The sequence below is a fragment of the Amblyomma mixtum genome, chromosome 3 (genome assembly GCF_055824585.1).
Source record: "Amblyomma mixtum isolate Tamu chromosome 3, ASM5582458v1, whole genome shotgun sequence".
Lineage (NCBI taxonomy): Eukaryota > Metazoa > Arthropoda > Arachnida > Ixodida > Ixodidae > Amblyomma > Amblyomma mixtum.
This window is the reverse complement of record NC_143014.1, coordinates 35721651-35745432: the sequence shown is the minus strand read 5'-3', so window position 1 is coordinate 35745432 and position 23782 is coordinate 35721651. Positions and strand designations below refer to the sequence as shown.

The window sequence follows — 23782 nt, the reverse complement described above, 5'->3', positions numbered from 1 at the left end:
GCGAGGACGAGGAAGCGCAACGATTCCTTGTGCGCCGAGCCACGATGGCAGCAGTCAAGTGCGGCATCCTGTACCAAGGATCAACCACGGCGCCCAGTGACCCATAAGGGTCAAGAACACCAATTTATTAACAATAAAGTTTTTTTTTTCCATCCATCCATCCATATCTCGGCGGACGTCCGAACCGCACCGTAAGGAAAGGGATAAAGGAGGGTGTGAAAGAAGGAAGTGAAAACTTTATCATACTCTTGTGCTTCTTTTCTCGGTGATGTAAAAGAACTTCTTGCTGGGCGAGTTGGTGCATAGCTTTCTTGGGATGGCGTTGCGCACACGAACAAACATTCACAGGAAAGAGCAGAAGACAGAAAGAGCGCAAATTATATCAATTGAATTAATTGCTTTCGCGACAGAATATATATGGTGCATTCACGCGTGCAAAAAAAAGAATGGGGAGAGGGAAAAAAAGAGGGGGGAAAAGGAGTTGGGGTGGGGAGGGGATTTATTTAGCGGGACTAGTTTATTAGTTGTCGTGCACTCCAAAAGGGGGCGTCAGGCATCCGTGGGTGACCTCATTAATTCGAATCCGCGCACTCTGACGTCATAACCATTTCAACCAACCGAAAAGCGTGACACCTCTGCTGCCAACCTTCTGTAGACAACGATGAGGCATTAGAGGCTTTCGCTTTAATATCTCGGTACATGTTCAGCTCCTCGCCCGTCTGAAGGGGCTCTCTGCTCCACGAGACCGCACTGCGATCCCGTACTGTGAGTCCTTGGGCCAATGCATGCGCTATCTCGTTTCCTCGCAGGCCCTCGTGGGCGGGAGTCCATATTAGGTTAATTGCCTCTGATGGGGTCGGGCCGGCAGCCAGAATTTTGACTGCTTCTGCAGACACCTTGCCTGCGTTGTAGTTTCGGATAGCCGATTTGGAATCGGTTATAATCACTCCGACGTTCTATTGGGTTAGGGCCAGCGCAATGGCTACCTCCTCTGGCGCTGTTGCGTCTCTCTGTCGGATGTTGCGTGCCGAGACTCGGTCTCTGCCCTCCCGGGTTGCTAGGGCTGCGTAACCCGTTCGTTCGTATTCCGCCGCGTCCGTGTAAACCTCGTCCTGTCTGCTGGTTTTTTGTGTAGAGCTTTCGCTCTGTCCATTCGTTTACCCTCATGGTGTACTGGGTGCATGTTCCGTGAGACTGATCGGATTCTGATTTTGTTCCTTGTCTGTTCGGATATTCTTCGTGTGTTTGAGCCTCGCTCGTGTTCAAAGCCTAACTTTTCTAGTATTTTGTAGCATGAGCTACACTGACCGAGGTTGAGCAGTTTCGCGTGGCTGCTGGAGAGCCGTGCTGCGCATGCGCGAGGAGCACTGACGTCACACGGCGCACAGTTGGCTCACCAGAGCCGCTGCCACAGCGCGCTCCTCCGCCGCCTCGCAGATTCTCGCATTCCAGATGAGTGACGTCATAGCCACGGCAGACGTACTAGCACTGGCGCGCGCCCAGCTGTGCATCCTCCGTTGCGCAGTAGCCAAGTCTGACGCTGCGCCGGAGCCTCTTGATAGCGCGCTTCTCATTGTGCGCATGCGCAGAGGTATTTGTGGGGGTATATATTCATTCATTCATTCATTCATTCATTCAGAATTTATTTCAGACAACGGAGAGGTTGTCCACGGTGACGTGGCAAAAGGCATACATTGCCTGACGAGGCCACGCCACCCGGATGACAGGCGGCACCACTGGCTACAAAAATCAAGAAGAGCATTACATAATAGAACACACATTCATTATTTTTACACAATATATGAAGACATCCTTACAAAACACTGGCTTTCGGCGGAAAAACAAACCGCATACTTTAACCACAATTCGAATAGTTACAAAACATACACAAGTGATAGGTATACGTTTAGTTTTCATCTTTAAGGTTCATTTATGAGCATTGTTTTAATTAACATTTTGTATTTACGTATAGAGGGGGTGCTGCGCGCAGTATCCAGAATAATAGGGTATTGATTAATCAAGTCAGGAATTGGCCATCCTAACCTCTGAAAACCATAATTTGTGCGTACATGAGGTGATTCCATACATTGTTTCCGAAGTTCGCATGTGCTAAGTTTAGTGTGATAGGTGGTTTCGAAGGTTATTTAGTCTAGTTTGTACTGGCGTAATATTTCGAGACAGTTTGTATGTGTGCAGTTTACTTATTTCTAGTATTCTATAAGACCTAAACAAAGGCCGGCAGCTGCGCAATAACTGTATTTTCCCAATAGCTCGTAATGCCCGCTTTTGAACTGCAAGGAGGGAATCTCGATTTGTCTGTGTCGTCGTTAACCATACAAGGGAACAGTAGCTTAAACGGGAATGTGTTAATGAATAGTATATTTGCCGCTTTATAGACGCCGGGCGTTTGCTCACGCTACGTATATTCTAGCATAGCCGAGCTAAGCCTCTGCCAACGTTTTTAGCCCCGATCGGCTGTGTAGGAGTAGTTGATGTTGAACTGCTCTGGTAACCTCAATGAGCTCTTCTAGTGCGTTTGAAATCCCCATGTTCAGAATGTTCAGCCAGAAAGAAGACCAAAAAGAAGTCATTCGTCTGGCCCTGGACACCGCTGAATCCCAAGGGATCCCAGCCAGCTAAAGGGGGGGGGGGGGGGGGGGGGGGGGGGAAGATGAAGACGGTCAAGACTCCTCTTCATCGCCCTCTGATTCCTTGACGGGTGCAAATGGTTATTTCAACATCATCATCAAACATCAGGTTGATGTTGTTGCCTTGGAGTCATGGCAGCAGCGCTTTCGAAGCTAGCGGGTTCCTCTTTCTCTTTCACTCCCACCTTCGCCCCTTCCCTTACATCGCGGTTCAGGTATCCACTGAGAAGTGAAACAGTTACTGCGCTATTCCTTTCCTCAAAACCAACTTCCACTTCTTTTTTTCTCATAGTACATAGAAATTCACCATAACGAGGAAGAACGGAAACTCTATTGCTCTTCCTTTATAGTGCGAAAGCACTTCTAGCCGCACTCCCCGGGTTTCAGCGATGTGATAAAATTATTATATTGGTTTCATCATCATCATCAAAACGTTTATTTCCACCGAAATGAGACTCCTTTTTGGACCCCCCCGGCACGCAGGCCTAAGGGAGCCCTACTTAGGAGCCTCGCAAACTAAGGTCTGGTGAAGACACATTGTCTCTTCACGTCCTCAGCCGCCAGGCGGATGGCTTGTTGCTGCTTAGCGGGGTCCTCGCTCCGCAGCAAGGTCTCCCAGGCTTCTCTATCTTCTATCTTTTGCTCGGCGCCCGGGCTTCCAGCACATTCCCATATGACATGGTCGAGAGTGCCCCTCTCCCCGCACGTTATACAATATTGGTCTTTCTCCTCTTTGGAGATTGTTATGTGTACCCAGAAGGGGCTTATATGATTCCCCCCTTGCAATCTTCTCCACGCAATTGCCTCCTCTTTTGCGAGGGAACGGTCGGGTGGCGGATAGACCCTCCTGCTCAGTTTATAATGTTCCGTGATCTCGTGGTATGAAATTAGGCTATCTTTCATGTCTATGCGGGAGGGCTGCTCTGCGGCCGCCCGGTGATATAGAGCTCGGGCAAGCTCGTGTGCAGCCTCATTTCCTGCAATAGACTCATGCGCTGGGATCCATATTATCTCTATGCTACGTTCTATCGGCCTCGCCTCGAGGACGTGTTTGGCCTCTTCCGAGATTCTTCCTTTCGCGAAGTTTCTTACTGCAGTTTTGCTGTCACTTAAAATCGTCATGGCCTTGGTACCGACGCAAGCGAGCGCTATCGCCAACTCTTCCGCCGCATTGGCATCTCTCGTGCGGCTCGAAGCCGCTACCGTTGGTACTCCTGCCCCGTCGACCACAGCGGATACAGCCGCCCCGTGCTGTCCGCACGCCGCGTCTACGTACGCCACCTGGCCTGTCGGTCGCTCCTTCATCTTCCTCTCGTAGGCCTTAGCCCTATGTTCTTGCCTTTCCTTGTTATACACGGGGTGCATGTTCCGCGGCATAGGTGGGACGCATATCTTGGCCCTGATTCCTGCCGGGATGTTTACCATCTTGTGCGCGCTACTTTGTGGCCGGATTCCTACCCATTCGAGTATTGTCCTGCCCGTTTCAGACTGGCCGAGCCGTTCTAATTGGGATATCCTCACCCCCTCTGCCAGCTCAACTCATCTGTTGTGTACCCCCATTTTTTCAAGCCGCTCCGTCGACGTAGATATTGGAAGTCTCAGAGCTCGCTTGGCGCATTTCCTCAATATTCTGTCTACCTTCTCTATTTCTGCCTTGTTCATGTTTAGGTACGGCGTCGCGTAGCAGATCCGACTTATTACGTACGCCTGCGACATTCTCAGGAGATTCCTTTCTTTTAGTCCTCGCCCTTTTACCGCTACCCTCCTGAATATGCCTACCACTTGGTCTGCATATGTGGCTAATTTCTTTATGGTATTGGTGTTGTTGCCTTTCTTGTTGATAAACATGCCTAGGATTCTCATTTCCTCGACCCTGGGCACCTCCAGGCCTCCCACCACCACTTTAATTTCTACGTCTCTCTTGTTCCTGCTGTCGCTATTGTACACGAAGAGCTCCGACTTCTGCGGTGAGCACGCCAGGCCTCTTTCGGCCGCGTACTTCACCACTACGTCTGCTGCCCTTTGAAGGCTCCACTCAATTTCCGCGTCGCTTCCGTTATTCATCCACATGTCTATGTCGTCCGCGTACATGCTGAATTTTAGATCAGGGATCTTGTTCAGCATGGCCGGGAGACCTCTCATCGCTATGTTGAATAAGAAGGGGAACAGTACGGCGCCTTGCGGGGTACCTTTGCTGCCCATCAAAACTTGGGTAGGGCCTAGTTGGTACATGATGTTGTGAAGGTAAAGGATGCGCAATCAAATGACGAACCACGAAGAAAGACACAGGGACACACACAAGCCTTATGCCGGGGGACTCTGCGTCGTGGAATTTAATCACCGCCTTCTTCCCTTGGAGAAAGTCCTTGATGTAGTCGTATGTTCTCTTGCCCACGTTTACCTCCTCCAGACCTCTGAGCACCGCCTCGTGTCGGACGCTGTCGAAGGCCTTCGTGAGGTCAAGACCTAGGATCACCTTGGCATCTAATCCTTTCTTGTCTACAATGTCATGTTTGAGTCTGAGCATTACATCCTGCGTGCTGAGCTTAGGTCTAAAGCCCACCATCTCGTGCGGCCATAGGTTTCCATCTTCCATGTATCTCGTTAACCTCGTTTGCACTACGTGCTCCATGAGTTTCCCCACGCAAGACGTCAGCGAGATCGGTCTTAGGTTTTCCAATTTTGGTTCTTTTCCCGGCTTGGGGATGAGAACAACCTCTGCCTGCTTCCATTCCTCTGGCAATTTACCTTCCGTCCATACTTTGTTCATGTACCGCGCAATTGCATCTATCGAGTCATTGTCTAGATTCCTGAGCATGACATTGGATATTTTATCCGGGCCAGGGGCCGAGCGAGTTTTTAACTCAGCGATAGCTGCTCTGATCTCCGCTGCCGTAATGTCCGCGTCTAGATCTTCATTTTCCGCTCCTCCATATTCTGCCTGTCGTACTTCTGTCGCGTCCCCTATGTAAATGTCACTGAGCCTGTCCACCAGCTGTTTGTCCGTCCCCTGGAAAGCGTGTCTCGCTTTCACTTGGTTAGCGCTCGCTGCCTGTTTAGATTTTCCCGGGTCGAGGAGATGCCGCAATATATTCCACGTCTTTGCTAGGCTCATGCCCCTTTCCATTTCGTCGCACCTGCCGTACCAATTTTGCTCGTTTAGTTTAATAGCATACGTTTCCATTTCCTTGGTGTGTCTGGCTAATGAACGCCTTAAATTTCTGTTCCATTTTTGAGACTTGAGTCTCTTCTCGAGCCTTTCCTTCTCCTTCCACATGCTCATTAGCTTGCTATCCATTATCTCCGGTGCATCTTCCCCTTCAGCTACTGCTTCCGCGTCCCTGGCATCTTCCCTCAGCTGTTTTGCCCAGTCTCCTATGTCTCCAATTTCCTTAGCTTTGTGGCTTCTGCGAATCTCCCGGAATTTGTCCCACTCCACTATTCTCGCCTGTTTGAGTTTCCGTAGCTTGATTCCTTCTCCCAGCTTCGTAGCTACGATGAAGTGGTCACTACCCAGATTTTCTCTGGTGTTTGCCCATTCTACCCTGCCTGCATTTTTACTGAAGGTGAGGTCCGGCGCGGTGTCTCTACTTACACTGCTACCTACTCTAGTGGGCGCACATGGGTCGGTATGCAAGGTAAGTCCGAGATTTTGGGACTCCTCAAGGAGATGTCTGCCCTTCGGATCTTGCCTCGCGTACCCCCATTCCTGGTGTGCCGCGTTAAAGTCCCCCACGATCACCAACGGGCTCTGGCCGGCCAGTTTGATGGCTTTTCTAAATATCGTTCCGAATTTCATTTTCTTCTGCTTCGGGTTGCTGTAGATGTTAAGCAGAAATATGCTTTTTGCTCTCTTGCGTCCCGTAATCATTTCTAGCATTACCGCTTCTATGTCCCCCGTACTCACTTCGTGCTCTAGGGTTGCTATATTCCTTTTCACCAGCGTGGCCACTCTGCATTTTTCACCCCTATCGCTATAGAAACTTTGGTATCCGGCCAGTTTTACCTGATTTCCCCCAGTTTCCTGCAGCGCTATAGCAATTGGTTTGTCTTCTACATGTTGCACGTGGTGCTGTAATAGCGCTCGCTTCCGTCGGTACCCTCGGCAATTCCATTGCCAAATGGTGGCGTTCTCTTTCTTACTTTGATTCCTGTCCATTGTTGGAAAAAACTACACTCTCCATATTCGCCATCCTCTCAGTGAGGCCGTTTAATGCCGCTAGGATCTTGTCCATTGAACCCTTAATGTCCCCTAGAGCGTTTAACCTTACATTCACTTCCTGCATCTGCGTTTCCAGCCTATCAATGTTGCTTCCAAATTTACTCGTTAGCTTCCTCTCCAGCGTCACAAGGGGGTCGGTCTCGGGCGCCTTTCGCTTTATCGAAGTGGGTCTAACCACCTCCGTATCCATTTTGTCGTCTGCTTCTTCTATCTCCGGTTTCGCCTCCGGCAATTTTCGCGCTGCCGCTTGCGTGGGAGGCGCCACCGACCTCGGCTTATTGTTTACTAATTCTTCTATCATTTTCCTCAGCTCCGTAATTTCCGTTCCTTGCCTCTTTAATTCTGCCTCTTGTTTCCCTATCTTCGCTTTCAACTCTGCATTTTCCTTCCTCAGCGCTACTGTTTCTGGGTTAGCCTGGGTGACCTTGCTCGCGAAGCTTACAGCTTTCTCGGGCCCCGTCTTGGGTAGTCTCGGGTCCTCCCTGGACGGCAGGCTCGGGAACTCCTTCTTGTCCGTGAGTCTCGCCCCGGACTCGGATCTCGAGGGCGTCCCGGATCTGGACCTTCCGTTGGGCCCGTCCTTGGCCTGCGCTGCTCCGTCTTTCCCATCTTCTCGTCTAGTTGCGTCTTTCGTCACCACGAACGGCTTCCTATACATCTTCCTACACTTGCTGTCGCCCAGCATGTGGACTCCCCCGCACAGCTGGCATAGGGGGATGCACGTGTGTCCCTGCTCCGGATTCTCCTTGCCGCAGCCTCGGCACTTCAGTTTTTTCGGGTCTGGGCATACATCAGCTCTGTGTCCCAGTAGGCCGCATGTCACGCACACTTCTAGCTTCTTCTTGTACAACCAATATTTCTTGAAAGATCCCAGACACTTCACCCGCCAAGGCACCTCGCTTCCCTCGAAGAGAATCAGCAGGGAGCCGGAGTCCCCGAGTCTCCGTACGCCCAATATCGGCGGGTTCGCGTCACAGTCCAATGTTTCCCTGATTAGCTCCATACTCATGCTCATAGGAATTCCGTGTATGACCCCCTTGCCCGCGCCGTCCGGCATCGGTGCATGGTCGTTTACTTTCACCGTCTTCCCTCTGATTGTCAGTTTCTTGGCGTCTTGGTACTTCACAGCCCTGTCCTCGCTTGCTGATGCAACGAAGATGGTTTGTTGTGTCATGTTTATCGAGACCACGTCTTCCTTCATAAGCACCTTCGGATCCACCCCTGCTTCTTGCGCTAGTGAGTTCGCAACTTCAAATTCTTCCACGTTCCCCCACGTCGCCGTTATGCCGCCGCTCGGTCTGAGGAGCAGCTTTATAGCGCCTTTTGGTAGGTCTATTATTTCCTTTTCCACCGCTTTCTCCGCCAGCTTCTTCCCTAGTTTGGGCTTGAATTTTCCTAGGCTAGGTTGCTGCTGCGCATTTCTGTTGCCGCCATCTTCATCCGGTATATACCTTTTGCCTTCTCGTTTAAACCAGCCGGTTTGAAAACCTGACTTTTCTGCTTCATCTTCTGGCGCCGTCATCTCGACGCAATCCTCCTCTCGTTCCTTCTCATCAATTGCCACCTCGGCCAGCTCCGGTATCTTGCGTGCGTCGGGGAGTCCCCGACCACGTTGCGATGGTTGGTCGAACGCTAGGTTTAGCGCTCGGCTCCTACGAGGCCGCACAGCATTATATTGGTTTTTGAGGAAAGGAAATGACGCAGTATCTGTCTCACATATCTCGGCAGACACCTGAACCGTGCCGTAAGAGAAGGGAGGAAGGTGGGAGTGAAAGAAAAAAAGAGAGAGGGGTGCTGTAGCGGAGGTCTCGGGAATAATTTTGACCACTTGGAGATCTCTAACGTGCACTGACATCCAACATCAACAGCACACAGGCGCCTTTTGTGTTCCGCCTCTAACAAAACGCGGCCGCCGCGGCCGGGTTCGCAACCAGGTACTCCGGATCGGTAGGCGAGCGCCTTGACCACTGAGCTATGGCTAGCCACCATAACTGAGCCACCGCGGCGGGTAGCGGTGTTTGTCTGCATGTGTGTTTGGTCTCTGAGTAGCAAGTTTAACCGGCTCATTGGGTCAGTGTACACCGCAATCACGCTGCAGTAGGCGGTTGCGTCCAGCAATAAACTGAGGCAGTTTTGCTCCTTTCCTGCGTGGTTCAGGTGCCCGCCAAGTATACATGTGATGCAGCTAGATACTGCGCCATTTCCTTTCCTCAAAAACCAAAACGTGTTCTCAAAACCAGCGGAAGGTTAAAATTGGTAAATTGGTTTTTTGAAAAAAGGAAATGGCGCAGTACCTGTCTCGCATATATCGGCGGACAACAGAGGGTTTACACACTTTTTTTTCACGAAAGGAAAGGCGCTTAAGTGGCTCCCTGTGTCAGTGGACACCTCAGTCGCGCTTTGAGGTACGTGATGCGGCGGTAGTGTCCACCAGCAAAAAAATCGTGCTTTCAAAAATATTTCGTGTTTAGGAAATACTAAACCCAACAGCGCGGTTGAGGTGTCCACCGATAATTGACATAGTTACTGCGCCCTTTCCTTTCCTAAAAACACAGGCGTCATCAGAAACTGGAAGCCGGAAGCCCGAAAGCCGTTCGGGGTCACATCCCACAAAGTTTGACGAATTGTGATGAATTGAAGCCAAATCGTCTAAAAATGTATACCAATGCATATGCAGTCAAAAGCAAATGCCATTAATAAAAAAAGGCGAAAATCCTAAATTGCAGACTCATACGTCATGTACAGAATGAGGTGCGACGTCCAAAAGGCTACCACTCGTAGCCATTCGCAGCATACTCGGAGCCACTCAGCGCCACTCGGAACCCTGAGCGCATGGAGCCCGCGCTTTTGCCAGTCTTCAGTCTTTCAATGATCTACGGTGGCCAGCCGCGGCGGCTCAGCTTTGAGCGAGCTCGGCTACTGAGCCGGAGTAGCCGGGTTCGAGCCCAGCCGCGGCAGCCGCGTTTCGATGGAGGCGAAGCGCAAAGGGGCACGTGTGCTGTGCGCTTTCAGTGCACGTTAAAAATCCCCAATTGATCGAAATTATTCTCAAGAATCCCACTCTGGCACCTTCCTCTTTCTTTCGCTCCCACCTAGCTTCCACCCTTCCCTCCTGGCGTGGTCCACCGAGATACGTGAGACAGTAATTACTGCGCCATTTACTTTCCTCAAAATCACTATTATTCGGATCTTCTGAGCGTCCAAACGTGTCGTGGAACCAGCGCCAACTACGGAATCGACACCAACGAAAAAGAAGCGCGCCGCGGCTGGTCAACACAACCACGGTGTTTTCTGAATCCTGCAGTACATGAATCTACCCTAGCAGCAAATCGCCAAGCGCGACACCGATCCCACACTGAATACGAAGTGCGCCGAGTGTATGCGACAGGAGCGCCAGGGAGACCTCGAACTGTGACAACACAAGGCTGAAGCCAGACGCGAGAAGCGCGAGGGACGCGGAGGCCGCAACGGATTCGAGACGCGCGAATGAGTAGCCATAACGCTCCTTAACGCGCTCACTGCGTCGTGGTTCACCGTTGGGTCATGTCGTGTATTCCTGCTGTGCGGCACGAATAATAGTGGCGCCATGACGCCGCAGCCCTCCACTACGCCACCTTTGTTTCACTCCCACATTCCTCCCTTCCTTCACGACGCAGTTGAGGTGTCCACCAAGAGGGGAGACAGTTACTGTGCCGTTTCCTTTCATCGAAAACCATTAATTTTGAGGTGTTCATCGGAGTACCCGGACTCGACCCCGACCGCAGCGGCAGCGTCTCGACAGAGGCGATGTCAGTGCATTTTAAAGATCCTCAGGTGTTTCAACTTATTCCGAGGCCTCCACTACGCGTTCTATGGAGGAGACACGTATAACCCGCCGCGGTGGCTCAATGCTAAGGCGCTCGTCTACTGAGCCGGAGTACCAAGGTTCGAACCCGACAGTGGCAGCCGTATTTCGTCAGTGCATGTTAAAGATCCTCAGGTTGTCGAAATTATTCCGGAGCCGCCGCGGTGGCTCAATGGTTAAGGCGCTCGTCTACTCAGCCGGAGTACCAAGGTTCGAACCCGACAGTGGCAGCCGTATTTCGTCAGTGCATGTTAAAGATCCTCAGGTTGTCGAGATTATTCCGGAGCCGCCGCGGTGGCTCAATGGTTAAGGCGCTCGTCTACCGAGCCGGAATGAGAATATTAATGGCCGCGCCAGAGCAATTCCGTAATACTACGTTGCCGAAAAGGTGGACATTGTGATCGCTTAAGCGAGCGCCCAAATGGACACGGAGGTGTCATGCACACTGATGTATGCTTCCCAACCGTCGTGTGCTGACTCGTCCCACATTTATATCATGTTTAATCGATTCTGGACCACTGGATCAGTCCATATTCAGAGAATGAAGCGACGAGCCAGTACTACCGACGATTTTGACATCGACGTCCTGGCGTATTTTATTTATTTATTTTTTATTATTTTTATTTTCGTTTCGTTCCAAACTTTTCGCGCGCTAAAGACGTCGATATCTTAGACGCCATGGATAGATCGCTGTCGGATTTTATCTCGCTTTCTGAATCAAGCACATGCTGTGTGAACGAACTATGGTCTTTCTTTAAGAACCTAGTCCTGAAATGCGTCAAGAACTTTGTTCCCACGAAACTAAGTATACAGCAGCGCAAACGTCCATGGATGACGAAGAAAATAGTACGGATAGGGCGGAAAGCTAAACGAATAAGAAAACAACACCGTCAGCGTCCAACAGAGATGAACACCAGTAAACTTTCTAACATACGCCTCCAACTAAAAATGGCCATTAAAAATGCAAAGGAATACTACCAAAGTGTATCTTTGAAGAATTATCTGCTTTCCTCCCCTGCTAAGTTTTGGCGACACTTTTCTTCGAAAAAACAGCCCCTATCCAGTTTCTGCATAAACGGAGAAACCGTAACAGATAAATGTTTGATTGCAAAGACTTTCAATCAGTTCTTTTGTTCGGTGTTTACGAATGACGACGGTCGAAAGCCAACCTTTAATCCTTCAATTGAGTGCCCACCCATTGATAATATCTCAGTGACTGAAGAAGGCATTTTATCCCTCTTGTTAAACCTAAATATCACGAAATCGCCTGGAATGGACGGCATACCTACTGCATTTCTTATGAGATACGCCGAGTGGTGCTCGAAGTATTTGTGTATTCTGTTTAATAAGTCTTTATCGTGTGCAGCACTTCCAAATGACTGGAAGTACGCAAAGGTTACCCCAATACCCAAAACAGAAAACCGGTCGCTTATGCTGTTACAGCATTACAGATAGCTGCTATTAAAGCCATGGACTGGTTTAAGTTTAATCTTATTAATGTTAATACTTCTAAAACAAAACTGATCTGTTTTCATAACCCATTAAAACAAGTTGAATTAACTGACCTTGTTTATTTGCATACTTCCTCTTGTCTTAATTGCAACTGTGTACCAGTTGAATATGCGCATTCGGTCAAATATCTTGGCCTGACCTTCGACAGTGATCTCTCTTGGAAATCGCACCTTTCTTTTGTTTGCCAAAGGCTTCGTGCTGTATCGTGTGTCCTGTATAACATTAGATATTTTATGCCTTTTTCTGTCCGTAAATGTGTTGTACATGCTCTAGCCTATAGTGTACTTAGGTACGGAATTACTGTTTATGGTCACTGCACGGTTCGCTGGCAACATAGGGTGAATTCGCTTTTGCGTTTGCTTCTAAAGAATATTGCTTACGACCTGTCCATTGGTAATGACATTGATATTTTTAGAAGACTAAAGCTTCCAAGTTTTAACTCTTTATTAACAGAAACTATTGTGCTAAAACACTTCTGGTACAGTCAGTTCACCGTTCCATATGTCCCTGCTCGGGATTTAAGACCAAAATACCGCTACTGCATTCCTCGCTCCTCAACCCGGTACGGTAAGCGCACACGTCATTACTATGTACCTGCCTGTTTCAATAGCTTGCCTCCTACTGTACTCCGCATGAAAACTAAATACACCCTGAAAAAAACTTTGCGGTATGTCTCCGTGTTGCTTCCTGCCCCGTAGTTATTTCAGCTATTTACTGTATTAATTTCAAATCACTGTAATCTTTCTTGATGTTGTAATAGTTATATATTTGTTTCATTCTGTTTGGTGACCATTTTCTTTTTTTGCAAAGTTCATTGCAACGTCTCTATTTTCCTTTGTTTTGCCAATGTTAGCTGTCTGCCAGGCGCTGCCACTCAAGCCCTTTGAGGCTTTGGTAGGCCTGATTTATGTTGTCTGGCAATTGACGTGAATAAAAGTTCTATCTATCTATCTATCTATCTATCTATCTATCTATCTATCTATCTATCTATCTATCTATCACTTCGTACAGACCAATTTCATTGCTGCCCACATGCGCCAAAACACTTGAACATATTATATTCAAACATATTTCGGTCTTTCTGAATGACAACAACATAATTGATTCCAGGCAGCATGGGTCTCGAAAGGGATTATCTACAACAACGCAGCTTCTCGAAACCATTCACGAATTCATAGCAATTTTAGACAAGCAGGGTCAAATTGATATGATATTCATAGATTTCGAAAAGGCATTTGACCGCGTGTCTCATTCTAAACTACATTTAAAACTACAGCCAATACTTAAAAATGATCTGCTGCTTGCATGGATTTCTGCATATTTGTCATCACGGCGACAGAGTGTGTTTATTGATGGTGTGCGCTCTGACTCAGCACCGGTACAGTCGGGCATTCCACAGGGATCCGTCCTTGGGCCCCTTTTCTTTTTTATCTTCGTCAATGACATAATACAAGTAGTGAACGTGAAAATAAGGTTATTTGCAGATGACTGCATACTGTATCAAGAAATCAATAACTGCAGTGGCCAGGTTTGTTTGAATTCATCATTGGCCAGCGTAGAAGCATGGTGCGCCACATGGCAAATGACTATGAATGCAAAGAAAACGGTCGCTATGTCAATCACGCGAAAACGAAACCCTTTAAAATTTTCTTACAGCATTGGCGGTAATATTCTGTCTACGGTCAGCAGCTACAAATACTTGGGTCTCGTAATTACATCTGACCTCAGATGGAACGAGCATATGCCATATATTTCAAAAAAAGCAATGCGCAAGCTTGGTTACTTGAGGAGGTCGCTTCGACAATCAACACAAGAAATCCGTCTTTTAGCGTACAAAACGTACATTAGACCAATTCTTGAGTACGCCTCAGTAGTATGGGACCCGTATACCCAGAAAAACATAACACAGTTAGAAAGCATTCAAAGAAAATCGGTTAGATTTATATTCAACTGTTATAGCTGGCAAGTATCTCCGACGGTTCTTCTAAACAACGCAAACTTAGAGCCATTAAAATTGAGACGGTATAGGGACAGACTGAAATATATGTACCTAATATATCATGATATGCTGGGAATAGATAAGGATGTGTACATTAATTTAGTTTCTAAGCGCCCAACACGATCTAATCATTCGAAAAAATTAAAATAATTTTTTTGCAGGACTAACGTGTTTAAAAACTCGTTTTTTCCACGGACAGTAAGTGAGTGGAATGCGCTCACCTCGAGTACAGTGGAATGCCCGACGGTCCAGTCATTCTGCGGCATGCTTAACAGTATTGAAGCAAAATAGAATTACCATCGTGTCGTTATGCGCAATGCCTTGAGTGCTTCATATGCATGATTGTTTTCATTGCTTGTACATTTCGTTTCTTGCTCAAGTGACTGAGCATGCGTGGTTGTGTCATGCTGCTGTGTACGCGCCTTGTTGTTTTTGTCGCGCTTTACTTCTCGTTACTATTATTACTGCTGGATTTCGTCTCTTCTTCTCACTTAAATTCTTGTTATGTTTTTTTTTGTTATGTTCGTTTTCTTGATGTATTATTGATATGCCCACTCCTGCCTAAGGCCTCAAACTGAAGCCGGCAGTATCATGTAAATAAATAAATAAATAAAATAAAAACTAGGGTGCAGTCCGTCAGCAGCTAGTACCTGGTTAGGTGGGAGCCATTCCAGACCGTGATCGAGACAGAATACTAGACGTGAAAGGCGACAGAAGTATCTTAGCAGGCTATTAAAAAGGCTGCCTTGTCTATTCCACTGGCTGACCAAAATATGCTTACAGGTGCCTCGACGCCGGTTGCTCGTCCTTGGCAGGATTAGACTGGCATAGATTCGTTTAATCTGTAGTAGTTCTTTGGCGATGAATTCAATTAGGCTGCGGTATTTCTGAAAAGTTGCGAGACCTGTGCTGGAAGTAAGGTCATTAATCCCAACGTGCAAAATTAGTCTTCGTCGTAGGGGGCACAAAGTTCAGGAGGGCTCGGACATAGCTTATGCGGGCGCCTGACTGGGACACAAAAGCCGGTGTATCGACTTCTTGAGGGTCAAAGTACTCATGCAAATGCTTGGTCGGCGAGTCACCTAGGACAACGATGGTAGCTGATGCGCTGGGGAAACTTAAGGTCGATGTTCGTGACAAACGTCTTTCCGGTAGCCCATAGTACCAATTTGTTGACAAAGCTTGCTTGGGCTTGGTTAGAAATATATGCAAGAAATATATGAAGACGTCTGTAGCTTCGAACAATTTAATGACGTTTCGGCCGAGGGATCGGCCTTCGACGGAAAAAAAGCGCGAATGCTTAACAGCGTCATATATATATATATATATATATATATATATATATATATATATATATATATATATATATATATATATATATATATATATATATATATATATATAGGCTGGCGATATCAACATGGCATGAAAATAACAAAAACAGAAATATGCAGTCCGAAAAAGGCACGTGGCGAAGAAGTAACATGAAACTGCAATGGCGTATACAAGATGTGATTACATATCGTGATTCTAGGTCAGGGACGCTTAAAAAAGGAATCAGCGAAGGCGAAATGCATGTGGCGAAATATAAACATAGCACAATGCGATACAGAGCACGCGGTGATTATAAAAAAGGCAAAAAATGCGTCTACGAAAATGACGCACATTAGTGAAAAAAAATTATGACATTACTGGGAAATTAACCAATACAAACAAAAACGCGCGTGTCACATGTTTGAACGTTTACGTGGTTTAAAAATAGGACACCAGTCACGACCCCATTGATATTTGCAAGGTCGTCGAACGGGACGAGTTACGACAGGCAGGTTAATTTTGAACGTGAAGAAGAAGATCGGTCTTCGGATCGAAACGTCGAGTCGAATAAATATGTTTCCTTTAACGAAGCGTATACTTCGCTATATACTCTTGTAAGTAGTCAAGTACTTCATGCTTTCGCAACCTATATATATATATATATATATATATATATATATATATATATATATATATATATAGTACAAGACCTTTATTCGGCCATAATTTACAGGCCGAGCATGTCGACCGCCTGGGCGACCAGAAGTCGCTGTTCTTCCTCCCCTTCAGCGCCAAGCCAGTCGAGTCAGGTGGTGATGGATAAAGAAGGTATAATGGGCCAGGTCCGCATAGATACAGGGGCAGTTGGGACAGGAAGGGTCTGATCGATAGCGATAGAGAAAGAGGCGAGACGGGGTGATAACTGCATTCATTTGAACGTGCCGAAGAAGGCGAGCCTCCGGCACCTTGAGCGATGGATGAGTGGGAGGGTAAAGGCGTTTGTCTAGGCGGAGCTCGAGGTAGACCTCTTTTATGGTGCGGCGAAGGGTGAGTCTCCCACCGTCCTCCGAGGGCTTGGGCCAGGGGATCAACGGTGCTCGGAAAAGTGTGTCGCGGGCGAGCTGATGGGCCAGCTGATTGCCGTCAATCCCTGAATGCCCAGAGACCCAGCGGAGGAAAACGATGGAAGGCTGCAATGCCGCTCGTTCGACCTCCTGTTGGAGAGAAGGGGTTAGGGTGCGTTTCTGTATGTGGTGCATAGCGGCTTGTGAGTCTGTATGTGTGTGCATATATATATATATATATATATATATATATATATAAGCAGCTTTTATAGCATCCGCGAGGTACAGGAAAATGCGTAAAGCACAAATGCAAACAATGGTGAGGAGAGAGGTTTAGAAAAAAAAAGTTGGTTACAACTTGAAAAGGCGATCCCCTAACGTGGATGCAGGTGTTCGGAAGGAGAGAACGACAGAAAAGTCGATGACAAGCGCGAAGCTCTGCAGCGCACAGCTGCCACAGGGTTGTGATAAAAAAAAAAAAAAACCTTTACTGCACAAGACTGCAAAATGGCACTCATGACGCATTGCGGAAACAAGCGCGAAGCGCCTGGCAGCCGCACAGCGAGAAGGCAACATTTCAGGAGAAAGTACTAGGCATGGGGGTCCGCAGGAATGTCAAAGAAATACCTCCGAGAAAAGAAAAAAAAAGGAAAACGCTACTGCACAAGAACTTGAAAAATCCCACTCAGAGAAGGGTTGTGGCAGCACAACATGATACAAGATAGGTCATTTGGAAAAAACACAAGTTTCTAATGAACCCTTACACAACCACTCAATACACACAAAAAAAGAAAAAGACGCAAGGCTAACAACAAACACAACACCAGAAACGAACTGCAGTCAGTGGCAAGTACAATGTACCGTGTTAAACAAATATGTAATTCTTCACTGCGCGTGAGCGCGCGCAGAACAGAAATGCGTGACAATGCAATACAATGCATTAGAATACAATACAAAAATGCTTAAAAAATATAGAAAATTGAAAAAAACACTAAATACGTGACAATGCATGTAACATGAAAAAAAAAAGAAAGAAATGCTTGCTATGCTTTCTGCCGCCCGTTCTGTCAGTCTCTGCCATCAACATGTCTTGGATAATTATTTGGTACTCTAAGGGTTTAAGCATGATAGCCGGCCTACTGTTTTGTTGATGCCGCTTGAGAATGTGTTAAATTTGTGAATCAGATATGACTCGCAGCTCCCGCACTCATAATGCGTTTTTAAATTTCTGGTGACTTTATCTCATATATATACATATAGGGTGTCCCAGCTAACTTGGACAAGTATTTATAAAAAAAACTAAGCGGCCTTCAAAACTGAAATCACGTGGATGTTGTTAGGGTTTATCTAAAGTTACAGTAGCAATTTTTTCGCTCCTCTTATTTGAATGATTAGTCGAGATGAATAAAATAACTTTTTAAATATAGCTTGAAACGTTCAGGCGTCAATACGAAAGTTGTGGAGCTCCACAAATATTGCCCAAACCAGGAGCTTCCAACAAGTTTGACTTATCGTGGCCGCTTTTGTTCGGGAAAAACAAAAGCCCGCGGAATTTAAAAAAATACCACGTGACAGCATGCTCCGTGCGCCAGAATGCGCCGCCATTACAGCGCTCTCATCCGTGCTTTGTAAACAGCATCAATCGCTTCGCGCCGTTTGCGCTGCCCAAGACAGGGCTTCGCGTTGTGCTTGGTTCAAAGATAAGCGCCAGTGGGTTCGGGCGGCAGTTGAAAGAAAGCGCGGCTTCCGTTTTCCATCGTGATACAACGTTATCAAGCTTGTTATTTGCGACTTTGCTTGTTTGGATCTTGCTCCAAATTCGAATCATGAGATTGTCATCGTTCCTCCGCATGCATTCTGCTAACGTGAGAGCGCAATTATCGTCGCAGAAACGGGAGCCGCGCTTTCTTTAAACTGCCGCCCGATCCCACTGGCGTTTATCTTGGAACCAAGCTCAACGCGAAGCTCTGTCTTGGGCAGCACGAAAGGCGCGAAGCGAGTGATGCTTTTTACAAAGCACCATCCTTCTTTCCTCCATGCAAAGCACGGATGAGAGCGCTGTAATCGCGGCGAATTCGGGCGCACGGAGCGCGCTGTCACGTGGTATTTTTTAAACTCCGCGGGCTTTCGTTTTCCCCACATAAAAACGGCCACGCTAAGTCTACCTCGTTAGAAGTGCCTGGGTTGGACAATATTTGTGCAGCTCCATAAATTTCCTATTGACGCCGGAACGTTTCAAGCTATATTTAAAAAGATAATTTTTTTTATCTCGACTCATTATTCAAATAGGAGGACCGCAAAATGCTGCTGTAACTTTAGATAAACCCTAACAACATCCACGCGATTTCAGTTCTGAAGAACGCTTAGTTTTTTATAAATCTTGGTCCAAGTTAGGTGGGACGCCCTGTATATATTATCCCTTAGAGAAAACTAATACGTTTGGAATATCCTCCTGAGACCCGTCTATGGCAATTTGTCCAATATATTGGACATTAGCTTTTAAGCCAGTACTCCCGCGCCGAAAGATTCATCTTCATAAAACCCACTTGTCCAATACGTTGGACAACTGGTGGCGCCATCTCTGTACCTTTTTTGAAATTAAACTGCTCACTTTCCCGCCGAAATACTTTCAAAACGGCGGCGTTCAGCGGTCCGGCGTTCTATGGCACCTGCCGGACAAGTAAGTGTTGTTTCTGCGATTTTACCTACTTTGAACGAGTAAATTTTGTTGGATATCAACAAAAATAGAACAGAAAACATGTAGATATCATAACTGTAACTCTACATGACCTAACTTTTCTGTGCTTTCAATCTGATTTCACGTGTCCAATACGTTGGACGCTGGGACTCAGCCCGGTTATTTTGAACGCGCTTTTGAGATGGCTTTCGCAATAACTGTAAACGAATACTGCTGGTATTTAACGGCTGGGGTCGAAATAACGTCTTTTTTGTTGTAGGAGGCAGGCCTCGCGTTCGTGATGAGACGGCTGAAGCAGTTTTACAAAGAACTGCACAAGCCAACACATCAATTGGTTGGTTTAGTTGGTTTATGGGGTTTAACGTCCCAAAGCAACTAAGGCTATGAGAGACGCCGTAGTGAAGGGCTCCGGAAATGTCGACCACCTGGGGTTCTTTAACGTGCACTGACATCGCACAGTACACGGGCCTCTAGAATTTCTCCTCCAAAGAAATTCCAGCCGCCGTGGTCGGGATCGAACCCGCGTCTTTTGGGTCAGCAGCCGAGCACCTTAACCACTGAGCCACCGCGGCGGCCTCCAACACATCAGACATTGACCTATCGGACAGCGACGAGGACACTATTGTCGATCCAAAAACAGCAAGAAACCCAAGACACGTCAAGAAGCAAAAAAAAAAACAAGAAACAAAGTGTGACAGTGAAGTTGAGTGGAGCCCACCATCAAAGGAAGCTCGACGAGGAGAGACCAACAAAAGTGCCTACCACTTCCCAAGGCTGTCTGACGCAGCTAACGCTGCGCGCTGCAGGTTTGAGGGGTGCACCATGAAAACAAAGTTTTTTTTGCACAAAATGTCAGCAGTTCTGCGTAACAAAAGACAGAAGATGCTTCGAAAAGGCACACAGCAAGTGAGCACAGCGAAACTTTTTTATTCAGTTGACGTATATTTTGCTACTTTGACTTTTGTCATAATAAAGTATTTTTTTCGCACAACTTTCACAGCTTTATCTGAAGTATTTTGTGGCACGCCCGCTGGGTGGGAAAATACGGCTAGAGTCCTAGTGTCCAATATATTGGACATCGTGCTGAGCTGAAACTATTAGTTCTGTTGAGAAAATATCTCTCACTTTTCACCTTTGTGCTCTTACCAGCTTATTCTGAAACCCTGCAAAGTTTTTGTGCACTCAAATTCACTTCGGGTCTCAGGAGGATATATGGTTTTGAATTGTATTTTAAACATATTTTGTATTCATGAATGCACTAAAAATATGCAGGAAATACGTCCCTGAAATTTCATGCTTGGTATTAGAAATATATTTTTAAAATATGCGCACTTTTCAAATACGTGAAAAAATATGTATGCAGTTTTAGCATCTGTATTAAAAGTGTACTTTCGTAAATACAGAATTAATTCATCCAAAGTATACTTGAATTCTAACAAACCGGCAGTCCTTTTAAATGTATTTGCAGCACACTTCTAGCTGCCATTGAACAATCTAGAGCTCAAAATGACATTTCAGGAAACAGTGAAAACTCTCCCTTTCCTGTCGTCCTTTCGTTTATGGTGACTTCTAGCCGGACGGTAATCATCACTTATTTACATTACGTGCAGACAACGTGATAGCATTATACCAGTAAAGGCGCCCTGGATACTTCTGGGCCCGAATATACCAGCGAAAAGGACCCCGACTGGTAAGGCTGAACGGCTCCAGTAGACGCTCATGTATTTGTTGGTTGACAGTTCGACTCCTGACCTATGCCTAATGCCCGTTTCAACTAGCACTTCGGTTCTAGGTCGCCCTCAGGTTCGAACGCAAGCAGTACGGCACTTCTGCGATAATTTGGGGGCCCACAGTCTTTGCACAAAAAACGCCTCACCGGGCAAGATAGTGATCACTACGCGTCTTCTCATAGATTGGCTCCTTATGCTCATCGCTTATGGAAGGGTCATTAATTTGTTCTGCAGCTGACAACATTAACCGGTCTCATTCTGTGAAGCCGACCAGTAGACCTTTTTTAAGGCGAAGTGAATGTATTTAAAATGTATGAAATGTATATTTTTAGTCTATATTAAATGTAGTCTAATGTATAGAATGTATATTTTCAGTATATTTTTAATGCATTATAAATATACTAAACGGGCAAAACAGTACTTTTCATGCATTTTTAATAACGTTCAAAACATTATTCCTAGTATACTTCGAAAGCATTCGTACTGCAGTTTAAGCATAGGTACAAAAAAATGCGCCATAAAAATGAAATTAATACAATATGTTCAAAATGCATTTTTAGCACATCCTTTCTTGCTAAGGGTGTGTGTGTGTGCATATATATATATATATATATATATATGAGAGAAGCCAACAGCCACAGAATTCGGAGGTCGTGGGTTCGGATCCCACCGGCGGCATGTGGTTGTTTTTTCTTCTGCTTTTCTAATCAATTAGCTTTAAGCGACAACATATTCAGTAATACTCTTACTTGATCAACACCACAAAAAAAATTAATTAAAAAATACCCTGTGCTCCTTGGTTTCTGTGGCTGTTGGCTTCTCTCATATTTATAACGAGCCCCTCATTCCCTTTCCCTTGCTTGCTTAATATATATATATATATATATATACATATATATATATATATATATATATATATATATAAGGGAAGGGGAATGAGGGGCTCATTATGCATATGAGAGAAGCCAACAGCCACAGAAAGCAAGAGAACACAAGGGATTTTATTTATATTTATTTATTCTGTGGTCTTGATCAATGGAGAATATTACTGAATATGTTATCGCTTAAAGATAATTGACTAGAAAAGCAGAAGAAAAAAAAGAAGAAAAAACAACCACATGCCGCTAGTGGGAACCGAACCCACGACCTCCGAATTGCGCGTCCGGTGCTCTACCAACTGAGCTACAGCGACGGCTGTCAGATCTTCAGCTTTCGGGGGTATTTATGTTTACAAGAGACCTAACCTTGAAAGTGTTCATCAGCGCCACCCACGTTAGTAAGCGGCGGACGCAGTACGTCCCGAGTTACCGCTGGTGTGACATGGAACGTCATCGAACGGCGAGGCGGGAAGCTGTGTGAGAACTCTCTTATGCTTCCTATCGCATCAAGGCTGCCAGAACCGAGGTCCTCGTTAAGCAATTAAGCAGACAAAAGAATGGGGATGAGGGGCTCATTATACATTTAAAAGAAGCCAACAGCCACAGAAATCAAGGAACACAGGGGATTTTATTCATACTTATTTATTTTGTGGCGTTGATCAATGGAGAATATTACTGAGTATGTTATCACTTAAAGATAATTGACTAGAAAAGCAGAAGAAAAAACAACCACACGCCACCGGTGGGAACTGAACCCACGACCCACGCTGATGAACACTCTCAAGGTTAGGTCTCTTGTAAACATAGATACCCCCGAAAGCAGAAGATCTCACAGCCGTCGCCATAGCTCAGTTGGTAGAGCACCGGACACGTAATTCGGAGCAGCACGCGGCGACACGGCCGCGCTGATCTTCCCATGCCTGCACTGCACACACCCGCACGCATGCTGGCGTGCTTGCACAGCAGGCAACGCATAATAAGCAAGTTTTTTTTTTATATATAAATATGGGTAACAAATTAGGGATGCGCCAATTACTCGAAGGTGCAAACTGCGTGAGTAAATACAGTCGATGGTGCAGAAGGAACATCAAGCAGGAGAAATGCAGGAGCTGTTCCTTTTCTTCTGTACTATCAAGCTTCTTGGTCACATTTCACACTTGTAACTCCTTGTGTGGGGTCCATTAGTAGAAGGTTTGAGATGAGTAAGCACTGGATCATTCATTCATTCATTTAGTTACCTGCATCACAGCCCCCATTCCCATATCAGTTTCAACCAAAGCCACACACAGTGATTGAATCCTGGGGCAAGAATTACAAATTGCCACACTGCATGAGTGCAGATTCGGAACACAAGCTGATGACATTTTAGCTGAAATTAAAAGGAGAAAATGAACATGGGGAGGGTGCTTATTGTGCAGAACTAACAAGCAGATGTCTTTTTGAGCGACAGAGTGGATATTGCAGAAAGGAATATATAGTTACGGACAGCAGGCAAACAGATGAAGTGATGAGCACAGGAAATTTCATGCAATGAAGCAACTGCAGCTGCTCTACGATGAGTAGTTTAAGACCATTAAGAGAGGCGTCTGTACTGTGTGGACTTATCTCAGCTTTGGCTGCTGCTGTTGCTGTTGGCGATGATTGCATTTGCAGCAATGCTTCCTTGCAACAAAAAGATTAACTGCTGTCAGGAATAAAACCCAAAAATTTTCATGCAGTCAAGCGCTTCCAATAGTGAGATGCTGCACATTGCTCTGTCTACACCTCACTGGTTGCTTGGTATCCCCAGTTAAGGCAGATGCAAAGCGGTATCCTTCAGTTTTGACAGTAACTTATGGCTAACGAGTGTTCTACACATGTCTAGCCAGCAAGC

General features: G+C 46.3%; 1 non-coding gene and 1 pseudogene across 1 annotated transcript; both read right to left on the bottom strand.

Annotated features, from left to right (window-relative positions):
- Positions 1 to 3164: 3164 nt before the first annotated feature.
- Positions 3165 to 4780, bottom strand: LOC149349655 (uncharacterized; annotated as a pseudogene).
- A 17370-nt stretch (positions 4781 to 22150) lies between these two features.
- TRNAA-CGC (transfer RNA alanine (anticodon CGC)) lies at positions 22151 to 22223 on the bottom strand. Its single transcript has one exon. It is a non-coding gene; the product is annotated as a tRNA-Ala (tRNA).
- Between the last annotated feature and the right edge of the window lie 1559 nt (positions 22224 to 23782).